The sequence below is a fragment of the Camelina sativa genome, chromosome 5, assembly GCF_030686135.1.
Source record: "Camelina sativa cultivar CO46 ecotype springtype chromosome 5, ASM3068613v1".
NCBI classification, from domain to species: domain Eukaryota; kingdom Viridiplantae; phylum Streptophyta; class Magnoliopsida; order Brassicales; family Brassicaceae; genus Camelina; species Camelina sativa.
The window spans coordinates 31,911,627-31,932,009 of NC_141884.1; the positions used below are offsets into that span (position 1 = coordinate 31,911,627).

The following is a 20,383-nucleotide window of genomic DNA, read 5'->3' on the forward strand; positions in this document are numbered from 1 at the left end:
TATATATATATATATATATCTAAGAAAATCTAGTGAAATACTGAAATATGACTCTATTGTTGTTTGCATATTCTTGAATTTGCATTCTTATTGGAGCTCATCTCTAATATCTTTCATTGCCGTCTTTTCAACTCGCATCCAAAAATTACGAAGAGTTCCAAATGCGATAATTGCTTCTTTATATGTAATTGGTTCTAAAATTACCGCAATATTTTATTCGACTTCATCATTACCATGAATGATACTAGTAGAATTTTCTTCTACGCTCTAAACTTCTAACATCTATCATTTTTACCTAAACTCTAAACTTAGCAATTACAATAGAAAAAATTATAAATTAAGAAAATTCTTTAAAATTATGAGTGATAACAAAAGTATCTTTTTTTGGAATACATAATTTTCAAAATTATGAAAATTAAAAATCTCTTCAGAAATTAATATTTTATTAATTTATCGATAAATGAAAACAACTATAAATTAATAAAATTTCATGGTCTCGACCTTATTAATTTATAGAGGTTCTACTGTACTTTGATATTGCATCCTCTGCAAAAGCCTTGAACTAGCTTTAAATACAAGGGATGTAACTGTCCATTATAAATGAAAGGCTCAGATAAGGAACCACAATGTACATCTATATCCACCCTTCCTTGCACTGTGTACTTGAAACCATCAGATAATGTTTTACAAAAGTTGCAGTAACTAACTCCTCGAACAGCTTTTAACGTGTATTTTAAGAAGTCAAATACAAATTTTTTCTTCATAGGGAGATTGGCACACTTTCCATGGAGAAAGAAACAGCATTCCTGACAAACATAGATGGAGCCAAATCCAATTGGATGGATACATGTTGCACATCGTTTGTCCTCATCATGAATGAAATCTCCTTTGTGAAGCTTTAAAGGATGTGTTTATGACTAAAATGGCATATCAAGTTATCACCCACCACCTTGTATGGTGCAATATCTTCTATGATCTCAGGTGTCCCTTCATATTCTATACCATCCAACCCGCTAAACGCACACGAAAAATGAACTACATAGTTAGGGCAAACAGAACAAGAATAAGCTCTCTTATACTGACTTATATATTGGTGACAGACTCCGCAATTTGAATAACTAGCGCCACTATGATGAGTAAAAGATAGGCAATGATCATGACGATAGATGTTGATGACATGGGGGAAGCCGATACATTCTGCGTAGATAAATTAATCACATTGAACACAAATATAAAGCCTTGTCCAGCCTCTTCCCCCACAGACGTCACAAGTATTTGGGAATCTCTTAGAAAAGCGAGTAAGCAGATGCTCGTGGGTCTTGGTATGTTCAATTACAAGGATTGGTGGATTTTTGGTACAGCTAACGCATGTAGTAAAATTACAAGTAGAACAGTAAACACTCCTTTTGGTTGTTCACATATTAGACAAGACTTCTCGGCATCATCCGTAAGTATGTCAGATGCGATGAGTTTGAGAGGGTGACTAGAGTGACAAGGATGATGTACCTCTTTCGAGAGATGGAAACAATCTACGTGGAAGTAGACATAGCATCCAAGACAAGCATAGGAAGGTCCATCAATAGATTCCTTACATAATTCACATGAAACTCTCGTATCTTTAAGAAGACAAGTGGATGTTCGTGACACATTGGATGCTCGATAGTAGGCGGTGATGGTTTCATCCCACAAGTCAAATCCACCTTAAATTCACGTGTGGGGCAACTATAGAAGGGAGGAATTAGCTTGTGTCCACAGAATTTACACAGAATTTACATGGACTATATATCAAGTTGTTGGTGATCCATCGGATTCCCTATCCTCAAACAGGATCCACAGAAAACGATCTAACCAGAACCTTATAATTCTGACGAGACAACCGGCGTAGAAATCGCTCCTTACAAAAACTCTCACAAACACAGTAAACTCCACCTCATCTAGTTACTGAGTCGCACAACCAACCATCCCTAGCGATCGAGTAACAAGAGAGGTGGGCTAGAATATTTGATTCTGTCCAGCCATGGACAACACTTCCTCACAAACACTTCAATTCACTATCCACTCCTCTAGTGTCGAACGATACCTCCACCTAGTGTCGAACGTCACCCATCGCACCACTTGCGAACCAACACACATGGTGTCGATCAACACTCTCCTAGTGTCGGTTGACACCAACGCCCACAACATCACTTCCATCGACCTCCCCTCATTCAAACCTAACTCCAGCTGTCTTCCTTGGACCTAAACACACAACAACATGCTGGTGTCGACCGACACCACCTTGTTGTCGCCCGACACGGCAACTGATATCTTGTGTTTTCATGAGTTTTTAGAGCTTAATTCTTCATTGTTTTGTGCATATTCATGAGCATTTAGGTTATTTAGGCTGCATTGTGCATCAAGTTTGGTATCTCAGGTGTTGGAGTAGAGATGTACAAGAAAAGTGTGCTTTGGAGCTAAATAAGTCAAGAATTAGCATTATAATGGAAGCCACACATTTGGATGCGCACAAGATGATTGATGATTCGGAACCAGTCTGCAGTCCCTCAAAGATCGACTCGTATGAAGACCTTTCCTTGGGATTTATCTCTGGAGTTCTTCACCAAAGTTATTGGAAATTGAGTAAGCTTTGCAATGGAGGTGATTTCAAGACAATCGGGTGTGTGTGTAAGGAGATATACCTGTTTTAGTGAGCGTATATACAGCCGGAGGAACAATCGACCAAGCAATCGACCAAATGGTAGATCATGATGCGAGCTGGACTTCGGGCTTCAAACGATCGACCAAGAAATCGACCATTTGGTCGATCAAGATGGAGGACCAATCGACCAAAACAATCGACCAAATGGTTGATCAACGCAAACTTCGGTCTTCATCATCGAGACTTCGGAAACCTGACTGATCGACAAACCGATCGACCAAATGGTCGATCAAGATGGAGGAACGATCGACCAAATGGTCGATCATGAGGTCGATCAGGCTCTATTTTTGGAACCAAACCCGGATTGTTCCGGTTTTCTCTGAATTGTTTAATTTTAGTTCGGTTTGTTCCGGTTTAGTTTATGTTTTCCTATAAATACTCCAACCCTAATTGTGGAGACTTATCTCTTATCTCATCTCTTATCTTATCATTTATCTCTTGTATTAGTTTTTGTTAAGCAGCCACCTAGGGTTCTTAAGCATTTCCATACTTGGTTTTCTTGAATCTTTGGTGGAATTTCCAGTTTTAGTAGCAATTTGTCTTTCTAATCTCTTAATCTACAAGCTTTTATTATGATTTCACAAAGAAAAAACTCTTTCCTTTGTGTGATCATGATGATTAGTGAGTAGATCTTTTAGGACTTTGGGCTTGGTAGATTAGGGAGATAGATGGTTGATCTTTGATGTCTAGGGCTTTATTTATGTATTTCCTATCTTGATTAGTGATAATAATGCTAGATAGCTTTGATCAAGCTTGAATCTAGACTTTAGGATTTCCATGCCCACAAGGTGTTTGATGAAATTCCTGAACCAAACTTTTCAAGAGCTTTGCATTCCTAGCCAATGGAAATTGATGATTAGGGTGCTTAGTGGTATTTGAACTTGTTCTTAATGCATGCTTGTCTTGTGATTACCTTTGGAAATTGTTGATTATCACTTGATTAGTATAGGATCTCTATCATGGAAATGAATTGATTTGCATAAGTGTTCTAGCCATAGGATTGTTCTTGATTGTTACTTAGATATCTAGGATTGATTAGCTATCTCCCAAGTCAATTACCTTGCCCAAGGTTCTCTTGTTTATTCTTGATTTTCAGTATTGTTGCTAGCTGTGTTCTATTGCCTTGAGTTTGTATTGTCTTGTTTCCTTTCTTTGAATCATTTTGTTAGTTAAGTTGTGACACAAGAACCTTTTACTTGATTAAGAATAAATTAAGCATCTTTGTGTATTCTTGGTGTGTTGATTGGTGCAAATTGTGGATTGATAATAATTGATACTGAAAGTTACTACATCAAACACCCCAACCTTACCACAAAACCGTCTATACCAGACCACAATACAAACACTTGACTAAAACACAAACCAACTGTTAATGTCACGATCCCACCATGTGGATACGAAGCCTATAGTATCACGAAGCTCCCCACCAAATTTCAGCAAATCACCAAAGTAGCCATCTCGAACCAGTCCGCGCAGCCCATCTGCAGGTGTTGTTGTCGACTGACACCACAGTGGTGTCGAACGACACTAACCTAGAAATCACGATCCGAGCCTCCCTTCAAGCTCCTTCTGCCGCAAAACCCTAATCCTTCACAACCATCTATTCTCTAATCCATTAAACATTAAACAACACGACTTACCTGGATAATAGCCATGGGAGAGCCTCCTTGTCTATCCCAATCCACCATCAAGCTCCCATCCTTCCCCTCACACATGAAGAAGATGGAACTCCCTTCTCCTCCTCTAGCATCCTTGATGCACGACGAAGAAGAAGCTCCCCTCAAGCCAACTATTTGATCTCCTCTTCTCCCTCACACCAAAAACTCCTTCCTTTTTTCCGTCCATTGTCAAACAATCCCCTTTCTCCTCCCTTCAAAAAGAGAACCCACAACTCTCTTCTTTCCTTTTAGGACAGGAGACGGCTCCCTTCACTTGGCGTCGAGATACAACTTATATACTCGAGCACCTAGGGTTTCTTAAACCAAACCGCATCAAAAAGATAATTAAAACTTAACCGCTAAACTCGGGAAATTGTTGGTGTCGCTCGACACCCCTCTGGTGTTGCTCGACACCCACCTCCAAAAATCCCTTTTTGGTTCATGGGTGATACAGAATGATAAAATCAAATCATGTAATGTGCAGGAAATCAAATAAAATCATGTAATCATAAAAACAAACGATGTGAAGAGGAGAAGTGAAGGAAATGATGTTTTTTTCCATTCTTGAGGAAATCGGCCACATTAAAATTACCTTCTGGAGAGGTCCGTTTGATATCCAAGAAGGGGGAAGTGGAGGAGATTAATGAGATCATGGAAAGAAGCAATTGAAAAGATGTTTTTTAACAAACCCCATTGGCTCCGATTGGTAACCACTTTTAAAAGAGGCGGTTAAAAATTTTATAGCAGTTGTAATGAAAGTGGTTAAAAAGAAAGCGGTTAAAGATAGCAGATGGAAAAGATGGTATTAGAAAAGAAAGTGGTTGAGTATTTAGCTTGATTGGTAACATTGTAGCGGTTGAATAGTATAATAATAATAATTTATAAAATTTGATATTAGCTTAGTTAAAAGATGAAAAATGGAATAATAATTTTTTATCTAATTCATAATATAAAATATTGATATATTTAAATGATATTAAGGAATATCAAATGTGATATTAACAAAATTATCAAATGTTTATTTTTTAACTCTTCATTATATGATATTAAAGAAATCATAATCGCCATTAAAAAAAAAAGTTACTATTCAAATTATAAGCTTGACTTAATATGTGTTGTTATTTCTTCTCGATATTTTTTCTTTTTTAAGGTTAATAAGTCAAAAAGCAAAGAAATATAAACTATGCAACCTTCTATATATAAAAAAAAAACTTTGCACTGTTTGAGTTCAAAACATCCAACTCAGAGTGAAGAGGGGATAAGCTCTATCGAATACACTTTGCACCTAATACTATAGTTTCTTCCGTAGCATTGCAGCACCACCATCCCAGACCTGAGAGAGAATCAGAAGCCTTCCAAGAACCATCAACCTGACAGCGGGGCGAGGGATCCTGCTCAGTTAACGAATTGGAGGGGGCCAAAGTGGACGGGTTCAATGTATTTCCATCAATGGAGGAAGCCTCCTCCCAAGCCGTTTTATCAAATAAAGCCTGGTCAAAAATATCATTTGGTTCCACCAATATGCCTTGGAAAACTTTTTTTATTACGTGCCTTCCAGATCGACCACAGAAGCCAAGGAAGGTTGTGGGCTTGTTCCGGATCACCCAACAATAGGTATCCGAATTTCCTTTTGACAATAGGTTTAGAACTTTTACTTTTTATTTTTTTAGTTCTCTAATGTTTTAGTAAATTTAGAATTGACATATGTGAACATCTTATCGATAAAAGTAACACATGTCACGATCTTGTTAATGAGTAACTTTGACATCAAACTTTATATAATAAGATTATTTATTTATTATAATAAAGGGAAATTAAAAAAATAGTCATGTTGAAATCCTCCCAATCTGGTTTTCTTAATCTTCAAAAAATATATTTTTGTTATAATTATGAATGGCTTAAAAAGTGGATTTTGCAGAATCAAAATATGTTGCAATTCAAAGCCTAAGGCTCATTATTAATGGTTTTTAAATTTTGGTTTTTAACTTTTGAATTTTGGTTTATTTTTTTAGTTTTTGATTTTTGGTGTATATTTTAGTTTTTGTAAAATCTTGAATGATAACTTGATTATTTTTTGATTTTTATGTATAATAATTTTTTTTAATAGTAAAATAATGATTATAAAATTTTATTTAAAAATAAAAAAATACCATGCATGATGCAGAAAAGAAAACATACGTTAATTTCATATAGAAAACACATTATTGCAAAATTACTGTCATTATCACTGTTCAAGGCCTTAGTTTGTTTTGAAAATTTATCTAAAGAGAGAAAAAAAAAAACTCACTCTGAAAAATCCACAAAATGTGGTTTTTAAATTTTATGAAGGAATTGCTAAAATCCTCCAAAATCTGGTTTTCCTAAATTTAAAAAATCTATTTTTTCATAATTGTGAATGGATTAGAAAATTGATTTTGCATAATCTAAAGCTAAAAACTGATACAAATCAGGTGTCATTCAAGGCCCAAGTAGTATGTATGTGTGTTATAATTATTACAGTTTTTGTTTTAGCTACAAAATAATTATTTTTGTTGAATATGGTTTGATGGTGTATTGTTTAATAGTTTTGACGGTATGGAACTATGATTTGGCGGCGTAGGGAACTATAATTTGACAGCGTACACAACAATGATTTGGCGGTATACGAAACTATGATTTGATAGCGCACAGAACAATGATTTGACGGCGTATGGAACAATGATTTGGCGGCGTATGTAACAATAATCTATAACTAATACTCTATATATATTAGGTAAACTGATTATTGATTACCATAAACCCACTTATTTCTAATATAACTAGGTTTTGAACCCACGCTACACATGAAGGCTAGCATAGTTAACAAATGCACCCAATTATTGATAATTTCATCCAAATACTTATTCGGTTTTAGATCCACACATATTGAAACGTCTCAAACCAAAATCTTTACTTGCAGAAAAAAATAATATGAACACATATATAGTTAAAACAATATTTGTGATTTTCGTCGATCCTTCTTCTTTAAACTCACATAACATCAAATCAAGGTCTTGCGACGTCAATCCTTCTTTCTTATACTTAAAAATAAAAATTTTACTGCAAGAATATCAAATCATCTGTAAAATCATACACAAAAAATATGTTTTACAGCTTATAAGAGATATAAAGCACAAACAGAGTGAAAGGACCGACCTTTTTTTTTTAATAAATAATAAATAATATATATACATAAATAAACTACAACTAGTGGTCCCATATCCACTAGCCACCTAACCACATTCACAATCAACAGCGGAATAACAAAACCAATATCCAATAATAATCCAATAACAATCCAATATCATAGCATAAGCAATATCCAAATACCAAACAACAAAAAACATGAAACCAGCAACCTAGCAATGTTTCTAATGACTCAACTCTAGCAACCTAACAATGCCAGACAACATCCAATCGAGTCCCTAGAACATCCTCCTCTTCATTGTCTTGATTCCACGATCACACTTTGCCTTTACCTCCACCACAAACACAAATTGAGATGCATGAGTATTTGATAAACACTCAGTGAGGCAATCCTCCCATCTACTCGGCTATACACACAAGCAATAAGATCTCTACATGCCACAATCAACAATCAATAAAAAAAACCAGGCAATACACAATGCATGCAACATCCGTCGTAGCTGAAAGAAGGGGGTCGACCAACACCAGATGGTGTCGATCGACACTGACAATCTGGTGTCGACCGACACCTTGCCCGACACTCACGAAAACCCTAGTTTGTGTCGACCGACACCTCCACATGGTGTCGATCGACACTCGCCAAGGTCTCGAGCCGTCCTCGCGTTGGTGTCGACCGACACCCCAACTGGTGTCGACCGACACCGATGCCGAGCAGCGATTTCCTTCAATCAAAAACTACGAATCTCGCCTCCAATCTTCTCCATGCCTTACCAGAAGCCAAACCCAGCCAAAGCAGCGACGAAATACCCTAGAGAACTCAAAGAAACAACCACATAAGCACCAAATCACATAAAAACTAGATATCTTAGCTTAGATAAGCCATGGTCATGCACTCACCTCTTTTGCAGGGAGATTCAGACCAATAGCAACGAATCCAACCTTCCTAGCAAGCTTCTAGATCCTTCCTAGCTTCAATTCTCTCAGGAACAGCCAAGAAATCTCTCAATCTCTTCCCAAAAGCTCAAGAACACTTTTCCTCTCTTTGTTTCCTCAACAACTATAAACGGCGTACAAGACAAAAGCCAAAACCCTTCCTTTCGTCGATTTCCACTTAAATAACCCGGTTCAATGGTTTTCCTAAAACCAAACCGAACCAAATCGATTAAAAACTCAAACTGGTCGAAAAATTAGTGGTGTCGACCGACACCTCCTAGGTGTCGATCGACACCCATCCCCAAAAACCAATTTTTGGTTCGCGGATGTTTCAATTCTCCCCCACCAATCTAGATTCGTCCTTGAATCTTGAATGACCATCAGTCAAGGACTCCCGTGCAACCGTCTCCACGGCCTGCACTCCTCCGACCGATCTACAGAAGGTCACCTCTAGGCGATATACTCACGCTTCAAGCATCATTTGCTCTCGACTTTTGGACTTTCCTTTACCCATAGGCCTAAACCTTGAGTTTTAGTTGGCTCCTCATCAGACCTAAGTCTGCATGCCATAATATTGGCTCCTCATCGGGCCTAAACCCGCATGCCATAATATATAAGGAAAAATCCAACTCGTCTCTCGGGTTGCCACCCTACAGCGCGCCCCCGGATCGTCATCCGAAGTCGATATACCAACCATATTCCCAAGCCACAAAGTCTCTGAATATGGCAGTACTAGGAGAACCTAAGTCCTCCAAGAGCTGCGAGCAAACAATTATGAACACGTCTGAGTCCTATCCCTATCCAGGTTTCCTTCCCGTGGCTCGCGTAAAACATCTCAATGTCCTACCAACCACATATACCTCACAGGAATACCTCATGACCTCACACGGATCATCTCACTGCCACAAGGCCAAAACAAATGTCCTAAACAGGACCGTCACAAAGACCATACAAATGTCCTAAACAGGACCGTCACAAAGACCAAACAAATGTCCGAAACAGGACCGTCACAAAGACCAAACAAATGTCCTAAACACGACCGTCACAAAGACCATCTGTCCCGAAGGACCATCATAAAGACCATCTGTCCCAAAAGACCGTCACAAAGACCATCTGTCCCGAAGGACCGTCACAAAGACCATCTGTCCCCAAGGACCGTCACAAAGACCACACAATTGGCTAAAAAGCCCACCACAAAGGCCACACAATGGCTAAACAGCCCGCCACAAAGGTCACACATGGCTAAACAGCCCGCCACAAAGGCCACAGAATTGGCTAAAAAGCCCGCCCCAAAGGCCACACAATGGCTAAACAGCCCACCACAAAGGCCACACACGGCTAAACAGCCCGCCACAAAGGCCACACAAAGTCTAAAAAGACTGCCACACAAGGGCATACTGACTCGAAAGTCCGCCACTAAGGCCACACAAGCCCCTCTAAGGCTCTTCACCGCTAACATGGACAAATTCTAACTCCCGTCAAACTTTCCATATTTAGCACTTTCCATCTTTGGAAACTTTCCACTTTTGGAAACTTCTATTTCAGGAAACTTTCCTCCAAAAACCCCTCCTCACGGAAACTTTGTACCCCGAGCACCACCTCATCTTGTTACTGAGTCGCACAACCAACCACCCCAAGCGACCGAGTAAACAAACAAGAGAGATGGGCTGGAATACTCCATTCCCGCTCCAGCCACGGATTACAGATGGGACCAGGCTAGACAAGTTCAAGTCGCGGCTTGCTTCTCATACCACTTCTTAAACCTTGCCTTCATCCTCGCCTCTGGCTCCCAAGTCTGCTCCTCAATACCATCACAGTCCCAAAGGACTCTCATCAAAGGAACCTTCTTCTTCTGAAGTTCCTTAATCCTCCTCTCGAGAAACCTCACTAGTCTCGCCTCCAAAGTCATGTTAGGCTGAAGATCTTCAGGAAACTTAGCCAACAAATGATCATCCTTACGGAGACACTTCCGCAACATAGACACATGGAAAACCTTATGGAACACACGCATAGCCTCAGGTAACTCCAGTCTATATGCCACTGGTCAAACTCGCTCAATCACTCTGAACGGACCCATTTACCTCGGACTCAACTTAGTCTCAGCCAATGACCTGTTCGGACCTTGCAACATGGCCATCTTGAGGTACACTCTGTCTCCTACCTGAAACTCAAGATCTCTCCTCCTCCTATCAGCATAACTCCCCTACCTATCTTGAGCCCAACATAATGGTGTACGACATGGTCTCCCATACAAAGCCTCATAAGGAGCCATCTTAATACTCGCCTGATAACTGTTGTTGTAAGCAAACTCTACCAGGTTCAGGTGATCTGCCCAATGGCCACGCCAATCCAACACACACATCCTCAGCAAATCCTCTAGCGTCTGGATCGTCCTCTCAGACTGTCCATCTGTCTGGGGATAATAAGTTGTACTCATATGCACCTTAGTGCCCATCTCTACCTGAAATGCCCTCCAAAACACTGAAGTGAACTTAGAATCCCTGTCAGACACAATGCTCGCTGGCACCCCATGCAACCTGACTATCTCCCTCACATACTTCTTAGCCAAGACCCCTGCTCCATCTGATATGATCGTGGCAAGCAAGGAGCCAGAGGCTGCAGAGCAACTGGAGGTGGTGGGAAGGATCACTCGTTCAAGAGCTAAGGAGAGGGCCAAGAAAGCTCATGCACTCATAGTGACGGGTCATTCAACCTACCAAAGATCCAAGTCTTCAACATATCCAACCTGAAGACTTCACCCGGTAATGATGACTAGGTAACTTAGGTGAGAAGTTTGTACTCTTTTTCCCATAGCTGAGTTTTGTCCCAATGGGTTTTCTCAGCATGGTTTTTAATGAGGCAAATGGATCACTACGTCGAGTTATCTAGAAATCATTACCAAAGGGGGGATAATCTACAAGTCACCAGACTTCAGTATTGTGTCACCAGACTTCAGACTTTAGTCACCAGACTTCAGTATTGTGTCACCAGACTTCAGACTTCAATATTGTGTCACCAGACTTCAGACTTTAGTCACCAGACTTCAGAATTAAGTCGCTAGACTTCAGTACCTGATGTTTTGCTGTTTTTCTTGTTTCCCTTAAAACGTCTTGTTGTTTTATTTTGAACTTCCTGTTGTTTGGAGTGTCGAGCCTAGGGTTAATTATAAAGCCCCATAGCCACGCCTCCTTGTTCTTTAGCGAAGAAGTTGTATGAACAAGTATTGTCAAACTTTTTCCTCAATTTGAATTCTTGAATGCGTTCTTGATTTCTGGGTTTCTATACACTTTGTGATTCAGAAACTCTTCACTTTGTTTCGTTCCACACAACCACCTAAACATATATCTCCATCGAACCATTGTTATCACTAGATCTTCATTAATTCCATCGTAATTGTCTCCTACGAATCATCACCTTCCACTTCTGCACCATCACCATCGAATCTCATCATCATTCATCAGTCTACAGCCTTCATCAGAGTTCCTATCCTAGGGAGATTGTATCATGTGGTATCAGAGCCAACTCTGTGCCAAGGCTAAGCGATTCTAAGAACCCTAATCTCTTGTGATTTTTTTTAATTTCGTTTGTTTAGTTTTAGGGTTTGAATTTTTGTTGATTCGTTTGTGTCTAGATCGAATAGGGTTTAGTTTATTGTTGATTCGTTTGAGTCTAGGTCAAGTTTTGTGATTTTAGGATTTAGTTTTGTGTTGTTCGAAATTAGACTGCAAATTAGGGTTTGTTTATTTCGAGTTTGTTCATTATAGGGTTGGTATTGATCGATTTCTCTTGTAGTTTGTTCGATATTAGGTCTATATCCGTGAGTCTATTGTTTAAAATTCTGAGTCTTAGAGTTTATTTTCGTTTTTCTCATTCAAAGAACAAGTTACTGCGAGTTTCTTCTTTAATTTGCAGGTACAATGGAGCTTTCTCCAGAGGCTATGGAAGCTTTGAACCAAGCCATGTCTAAGCAGATAGCTGAAGCAAACAAAACAATGTCTACTCAGTTTCAGCAACAGATGGAGCAGCTCAGTAACAAGTTTGAGAAACAGTTCAAGGACATAGCTCACGCATCTAGTGCTTCAGAACAGAGTTCTTCAGACCCGCCTAGTCCGAATGAAGCTCTCCGCTTAGCTAAAGGAAAGGCACACGTGGGAGCTTCCTCCAAGCACACACGGATCAGAACAGTTAATACACTTACTAGGGGGAGAGAGACTTGTTTCAATCAGAGGAGAAGCACTCAAGGTACAGAAAGAGAGCATCGCAGAACTGGCAGAGATCACACACGCCCACGACGAGCTGAACAAGTAGCTGGGCATCGGATATACATTGATTCAGAGAGAGATTATTCTGAAGAAGAAGAAGTTTCAGATCATAGTCAAGAAACAATGAGGAGAAACCGAAACAGAGATCATGGTAGGGAATATGATCCTTTGAGGCAGCAGCTGAAACATCTCAAGATTCAGTATCCTTCTTTCCATGGAACCAATGATCCAAAAACTTATCTAGACTGGAAAAGGAAGATGGAATCCAACTTTCAGATTCAAGGTACTTATGAGTTGAACAAGGTGAAGATAGCCATATCCGAATTCAGTGGTTATGCTTTGTTGTGGTGGGAGCAGTTGGGACTTACTAGACATCGACAGAGAGAGCCTGCTATCACTACATGGGAACAGCTAGTCACGCAGATGAGGAAGAAGTTTGTGCCTACATACTACCAGAGAGAGATTCTTAACAAGCTGAGGCGTCTCACTCAAGGCACTAAGTCTGTAAGAGACTACTATCAGGAGCTGGAAACACTTATGATCAGAGTTGATTTGAGGGAAAGTGAAGACATGGTTATGTCTAGGTTTCTTGGAGGTTTGAACAGAGAGATTCAAGACAAGATAGAGCTGCAGAACTATGAAGATGTGCAAGAAATGGTACATAAGGCAGAGCTGATTGAATCGCAGATCAAGAGAAAGGGAGTGAGGTCTACATTTACGCCTGACCTGCCCAAACCGAGAGAGTTCAGTAAACCCGCCTTCACCAAGGACAGCAAACCCGTGACAACCATAGTCAAAGAGGAAGTTAAAATCGATTCCAAGCCCAAGAGTAGCACCTCTACAAGTCATATCAGGTGTTTCAAATGCCAAGGGATGGGGCATTATTCCAGAGACTGTCCTAACAAGAAGATGTTTCTTCTTCAAGATGGAGGAGAGATTGTGCCAGTAGACAGTTCAGAGAGTGAACCAGAACCTGAACTAGATGAAGAAGGAGAATCCGCAGTCATGGGAGAGATGTTAGTAGCACGCAGAGCTTTAAGTGTTCAGATGCATCCAGATGATAGAGGTCAGCGTGAGAACCTATTTCAAACCAGGTGTAAGGTTCAAGACAAGGTCTGCACTTTGATTGTCGATGGTGGTAGCTGTACTAATGCAGCTAGTGAAGAGATGGTACAGAAGCTTAATCTCAAGACTACTTCACATCCAAGACCTTATCAGCTACAGTGGTTGAACAACAAGGGTGCTTTGACAGTCACGCAGCAAGTGATGGTGAAACTAGCGATTGGGAAGTATGAGGATGAGCTGCTTTGTGATGTTATTCCAATGAAATCAAGTCACATCCTTTTGGGAAGACCATGGCAGTTCGACAGAAGAGTGTTTCAAGATGGTTACACCAACAAGCAGTCATTTGAGTTCAAAGGGCGCAAGGTCACTCTTCTACCACTTACACCCAGCAAAATCTACAAGGACCAGCTTCACATGCACCGCAAGGATACAGAGAAAGTGTCTCACAGCCTGTACATCAATCACAGCGAGTTCAACAAGCTATTTGAGCCAGATATGACCACATTCAAGTTTGGGCATAAAGAGACACTCACCAGCACTAAGCCAGCAGAAGAGCTTCCACGCGAAATCATAGAGATTAAAGAGGAGTACAAGTATGAGTTTCGAGAAGAGATATCTCCAGGTTTGCCGCCACTATGTGGGATAAAGCATCAGATCGAATTGGTACCAGGTTCAGCTCTATCGAACAGACCAGCTTACAGAACCAATCCAGTAGAAACTAAAGAGCTTCAGAAGCAAGTAGAAGAGCTGATGAGCAAGGGACACATTAAAGAGAACCTCAGTCCAAGTGCAGGTAAGGATAGTGTAGTCACAGATGCATTATCCAGGAGGTACACTCTCATTTCTACTTTATCTTCTAAGCTAGTAAGACTTTATGAGACTGACCTCGATTTTGCTGAGAGCTATGGCAAATGCCATAAGTTTGCTTTTGAAAACTACTATAGACAGGATGGGTATCTATTCTTTAAGGATAGATTGTGCATACCAAGAGGATCCATGAGAGAGATGCTGATCAGAGAAGCTCACGGAGGTGGACTAGCTGGACATTTTGGGGTGTCAAAGACTCTGCTTGGACTGCAAGAACACTTCTATTGGCCTCAAATGAAGAAGGACGTTGAGAAGGTTTGTTCTAGGTGCCATATCTGCAAAATGGCGAAGGGTAAGGTACAGCCTCACGGCTTGTACACTCCTCTACCGAATCCTTCTCAACCTTGGACTCAAATTTCTATGCATTTTGTTCTTGGCTTACCTCGAACCAGAAATGGTAGAGATTCTATTTTTGTTGTGGTTGACAGGTTTAGCAAGATGGCTCACGTCATTGCAAGTCACAAGACGGATGATGCTATCATTGTAGCTAATTTGTTTTTCAGAGAAGTCATAAGGAGGATCAATGACATTGCATATCAGACTGATCTTCAAGGTAAGTATACCATATCGTCAACAGTCAATGTTTCTGACTTGCTCTCTTACTATGCAGATTCCGATTTGAGGAAAAATCCTTTTGAAGAGGGGGAGGATGATATGATCGTGGCAAGCAAGGAGCCAGAGGCTGCAGAGCAACTGGAGGTGGTGGGAAGGATCACTCGTTCAAGAGCTAAGGAGAGGGCCAAGAAAGCTCATGCACTCATAGTGACGGATCATTCAACCTACCAAAGATCCAAGTCTTCAACATATCCAACCTGAAGACTTCACCCGGTAATGATGACTAGGTAACTTAGGTGAGAAGTTTGTACTCTTTTTCCCATAGCTGAGTTTTGTCCCAATGGGTTTTCTCAGCATGGTTTTTAATGAGGCAAATGGATCACTACGTCGAGTTATCTAGAAATTATTACCAAAGGGGGGATAATCTACAAGTCACCAGACTTCAGTATTGTGTCACCAGACTTCAGACTTTAGTCACCAGACTTCAGTATTGTGTCACCAGACTTCAGACTTCAGTATTGTGTCACCAGACTTCAGACTTTAGTCACCAGACTTCAGAATTAAGTCGCCAGACTTCAGTACCTGATGTTTTGCTGTTTTTCTTGTTTCCCTTAAAACGTCTTGTTGTTTTATTTTGAACTTCCTGTTGTTTGGAGTGTCGAGCCTAGGGTTAATTATAAAGCCCCATAGCCACGCCTCCTTGTTCTTTAGCGAAGAAGTTGTATGAACAAGTATTGTCAAACTTTTTCCTCAATTTGAATTCTTGAATGCGTTCTTGATTTCTGGGTTTCTATACACTTTGTGATTCAGAAACTCTTCACTTTGTTTCGTTCCACACAACCACCTAAACATATATCTCCATCGAACCATTGTTATCACTAGATCTTCATTAATTCCATCGTAATTGTCTCCTACGAATCATCACCTTCCACTTCCGCACCATCACCATCGAATCTCATCATCATTCATCAGTCTACAGCCTTCATCAGAGTTCCTATCCTAGGGAGATCGTATCACCATCAGTCTTCTTAATGGCCAGAAAATGTGCTGACTTAGTCAACCGGTCCACAATGACCCAAATAGCATCAAAGGTCCGTGACACTGGCAATCCTACCACAAAAATCCATGGTGATCATATCCCACTTCCACTCAGGAATGGGTAACCTCTTCAGTAGACCGCCAGGAACCTGATGCTCAGCCTTCACTAGCTGACACAAATCACACCTCGAGACCTAACTAGCTATATCCTTCTTCATCCCGACCCAGTGATAGTACCTCTTGAGATCACGGTACATCTTAGTCGCTCCTGGATGAATAGAAAACCTGCTCGCATGAGACTCCCTCAAGATCTCCTGTCTCAACTCCTCATCCTTGGGCACACAAACCCGACCGTGCACCAAGATAGTACCATTATCTGAGACTTGATACTCTGAATCCACATCCTTTGAGGCATTCACCAGCCCCAAATCCTTCTCCTGAGCCAACCGCACCCTACTCAGAAGATCTGCTCTATCAACTGCTTCCACACCCAATGGTTCCTGTGAAATAGCACACAACCTCAACGCACTGATCTCTCCTACCAGAGACTCCATCTCCTGCTCAGGCAAAGCCAACACTAGTGTAGTAGTCAACATCTCCTTCAGGCTTGCAAAACCCTCCACTCACTCCTGTGACCAAACAAAAGGAACATCCTTCCCTATCGACTTAGTCATCGGACGTGCCTTGCGTGCAAAACCCTGCACAACTCTCCTGTAGTAACCTGCCAACCCAAGGAAACTCCTGATCTCTGTGGCATTATGCGGTCTAGGCCAATCTCTGATAGCCTGAATCTTCTCCAGATCTACAGAAATTCCCTCTGCAGAAACAATGTGACCCAGAAACCCATCTCATGCTGCCAATAACTGCACTTACTCAACTTAGCAAACAACTTTTGCTCCCGCAGCTTCTCCAGAACTGCTCTCAAAGGCACTGCATGCTCTTCAGGACTCTTCGAAAATACCAGGATAGCGTCAATGAAAATGATGACAGACACGTCCAGAAACTCCTGAAATACACTGTTCATCAACCTCATAAACACTGCTGGCTCGTTAGTCAACCCGAACGACATTGCCACAAACTCATAAATCCATACCTCGTCTTTCTTCTTGACGAACACCGACGCTCTCCATAGTGAAGTGATAAGACAAAAGAGTCCCCTGCTCAACAAATCCTCTAGCTGCGTCTTCAGCTCTACTAAACAAAAATCAAGTATGCCAACATCAACTCACCACCACTCGGATATCAACATCTCTTGTCCATCGAAGAACCTCTAGTAACTTGTTTCTTAGGAAAACTTCCACAAGATAGCTTATTACAAAGTTAGCTTTTCGCTTAGCAATTCTCCACAGCAAATCATCAATACGAACGTAATAAAACAAACAAGTACCATACGTTCGCACATTCTGATTCACCGCGTCAAATGATTTGCAAGCCGCCAACTCAAACCTCTTGCCTTGTCTCCCTCAGCAAGCTTACCAAAACCTTGAATCATGCAACCCTGTCCATCTCCAATGAACGTAATCCAACATCGTCGCAACGATTAGATTATCTTGCCATGAAGGCTTCTCGTGAACTTATGTATCTGGCAAACATACCTTTCCCGGCTCAGACCTACTGTAACTCCCTTTCCTGGGACTCCAGCACCACCGGCCTCACAATCCTTGCGAAACAGCCACACATTCATAACCGCTTTGGTTCATAAAACCCTGACTCATTGGTCAACAAATCTAAAACTCGAGATTAATCCACCGTCAATCTCTCGAGGTCTACATTCAATTGGATTGTTTATACTCACGTCCTAGGTATTGCTTGCTCCCAAATCCACCACCCTTAGGTCGCAACCTTCGAGCCATACCGATCTCACTCTCAGACCAGCGTCTTCGAGTTATACCGTCTCACTCTTGGAACACAATCCTCAAGATCTCGGTATCACGGGAACTACTCATCCCCTCAGGGGAACATAATCCCCTCTGCCACTCTCGGAGCCCCCAGCCCCTCGAGCTATCGGTATTCAGGAGAATCACCATCCCCTCAGGAGCAACAATCCTTAACCACTATAAACATCTCCCGACCAAAATTACCTCCTGTGGTCCAAGTACAACATTGCAATGTTACACCTGCCCACTCAATTTCTAATATCCAACTGGATTACCCACCAAACAGAGAAAATATCTGCTCCAACTACAAATGTCCACCTATCCGCTTCTCTAGGCTCGATACCTCTCAAGAAAAATCTCGCACCGGCATCTACAACTGCTCCATCCTCCTAACATAAGATGGAAACTCCTCCACATCGGCAGCCCTCGGCTGCACCCCGCCACATGCAGTACAACATGAGTGTGCACTGGTACCCCTCTCGTTAACCGATCCATCAGCAAGCCAATAGATCCGCCAAGCGATCATCTCGACCTTGGGCTCCACCTGCTGCAACCCCACACCTGGGTTCCCAGCACCCCCGACATTCACACCGGCTAACCCTCTTTGGTCCCTCCTGATACGCTTGCGACCCTCTGACGTACCTCCTCGTGGAACTCTGGACCACACACTCGCTGCCCTCGACGATGACCACGACCATGTCCCCGTCCACGACCAACAACTCAAACACCTTTAACCACTGCACTTCCAAGAACAGAGGCTAACAAACATTCTTAACATAACACAGAAACACAAAAACACAAACTCACCGTGGAATCACACTGTAGGCTCGAAGAGGATGTTCTAGGACTTCATGCCACACACAATTAACTAACTCACATAATCAATCAAAGCATGCAAATCCCAAACATCTACAGCACAAAGCCTAGTGAACCCAAACCTAGAACCGTAAGGGCTTTGATACCAAAATGAAAAGACCGACCTTTTTTTTTTAAATAAATAATAAATAATTTATATATATATATATATATATATAAACTACAACTAGTGGTCCCAAACCCACTAGCCACCTAACCACATTCACAATCAACAGCGGAATAACAAAACCAATGTCCAATAATAATCCAATAACAATCCAATATCATAGCATAAGCAATATCCAAATACCAAACAACAAGAAACATGAAACCAGCAACCTAGCAATGTTTCTAATGACTCAACTCTAGCAACCTAACAATGCCAGACAACATCCAATCGAGTCCCTAGAACATCCTCCTCTTCATTGCCTTGATTTCACGATCACACTTTGCCTTTACCTGCACCACAAACACAAATTGAGATGCATTAGTATTTGATAAAAACTAAGTGAGGCAATCCTCCCATATATTGGGCTATACACAAAAGCAATAAGATCTCTACATGCCACAATCAACAATCAATAAAACAAACCAGGCAATACACAATGCATGCAACATCCATCGTAGCTGAAAGAAGGGTGTCGACCGACACTAGATGGTGTCGATCGACACTGACAATCTGGTGTCGACCAACACCTTGCCCGACACTCTCGAAAACTCTAGTTTTTGTCGACCGACACCTCCACATGGTGTCGATCGACACTCGCCAAGGTCTCGAGCCGTCCTCGCGTTGGTGTCGACCGACACCCCAACTGGTGTCGACCGACACCGATGCCGGACAGCGATTTCCTTCGATCAAAAACTCCGAAACTCGCCTCCAATCTTCTCCAATCTGCTCCATGCCTTCCTAGAAGCCAAACCCAGCCAAAGCAGCGACGAAATACCATAGAGAACTCAAAGAAACAACCACATAAGCACCAAACCACATAAAAACTAGAGATCTTAACTTAGATAAGCCATGGTCATGCACTCACCTCTTTTGCAGGAAGATTCAGACCAATAGCAACGAATCCAACCTTCCTAGCAAGCTTCTAGGTCCTTCCTAGCTTCCAATCTCACAAGAACAGCCAAGAAATCTCCCAGTCTCTTCCCAAAAGCTCAAGAACACTTTTCCTCTCTTTGTTTCCTCAACAACGATAAACGGCGTACAAGACAAAAGCCAAAACCCTTCCTTTCATCGATTTCCACTTAAATAACCCGGTTCAATGGTTTTCCTAAAACCAAACCAAACCAAATCGATTTAAAACTCAATCTGGTCGAACCGGAAAATTAGTGGTGTCTACCGACACTCCCTAGGTGTCGATCGACACCCATCCCCAAAAACAAATTTTTTGTTTGCGTATGTTACAC

At 41.2% G+C, this 20,383-nt stretch overlaps 1 pseudogene; it reads right to left on the minus strand.

The window, feature by feature from the left end:
* Positions 1 to 521: 521 nt before the first annotated feature.
* On the minus strand, positions 522 to 4,386 carry LOC109132918 (uncharacterized; annotated as a pseudogene).
* Positions 4,387 to 20,383: the final 15,997 nt, after the last annotated feature.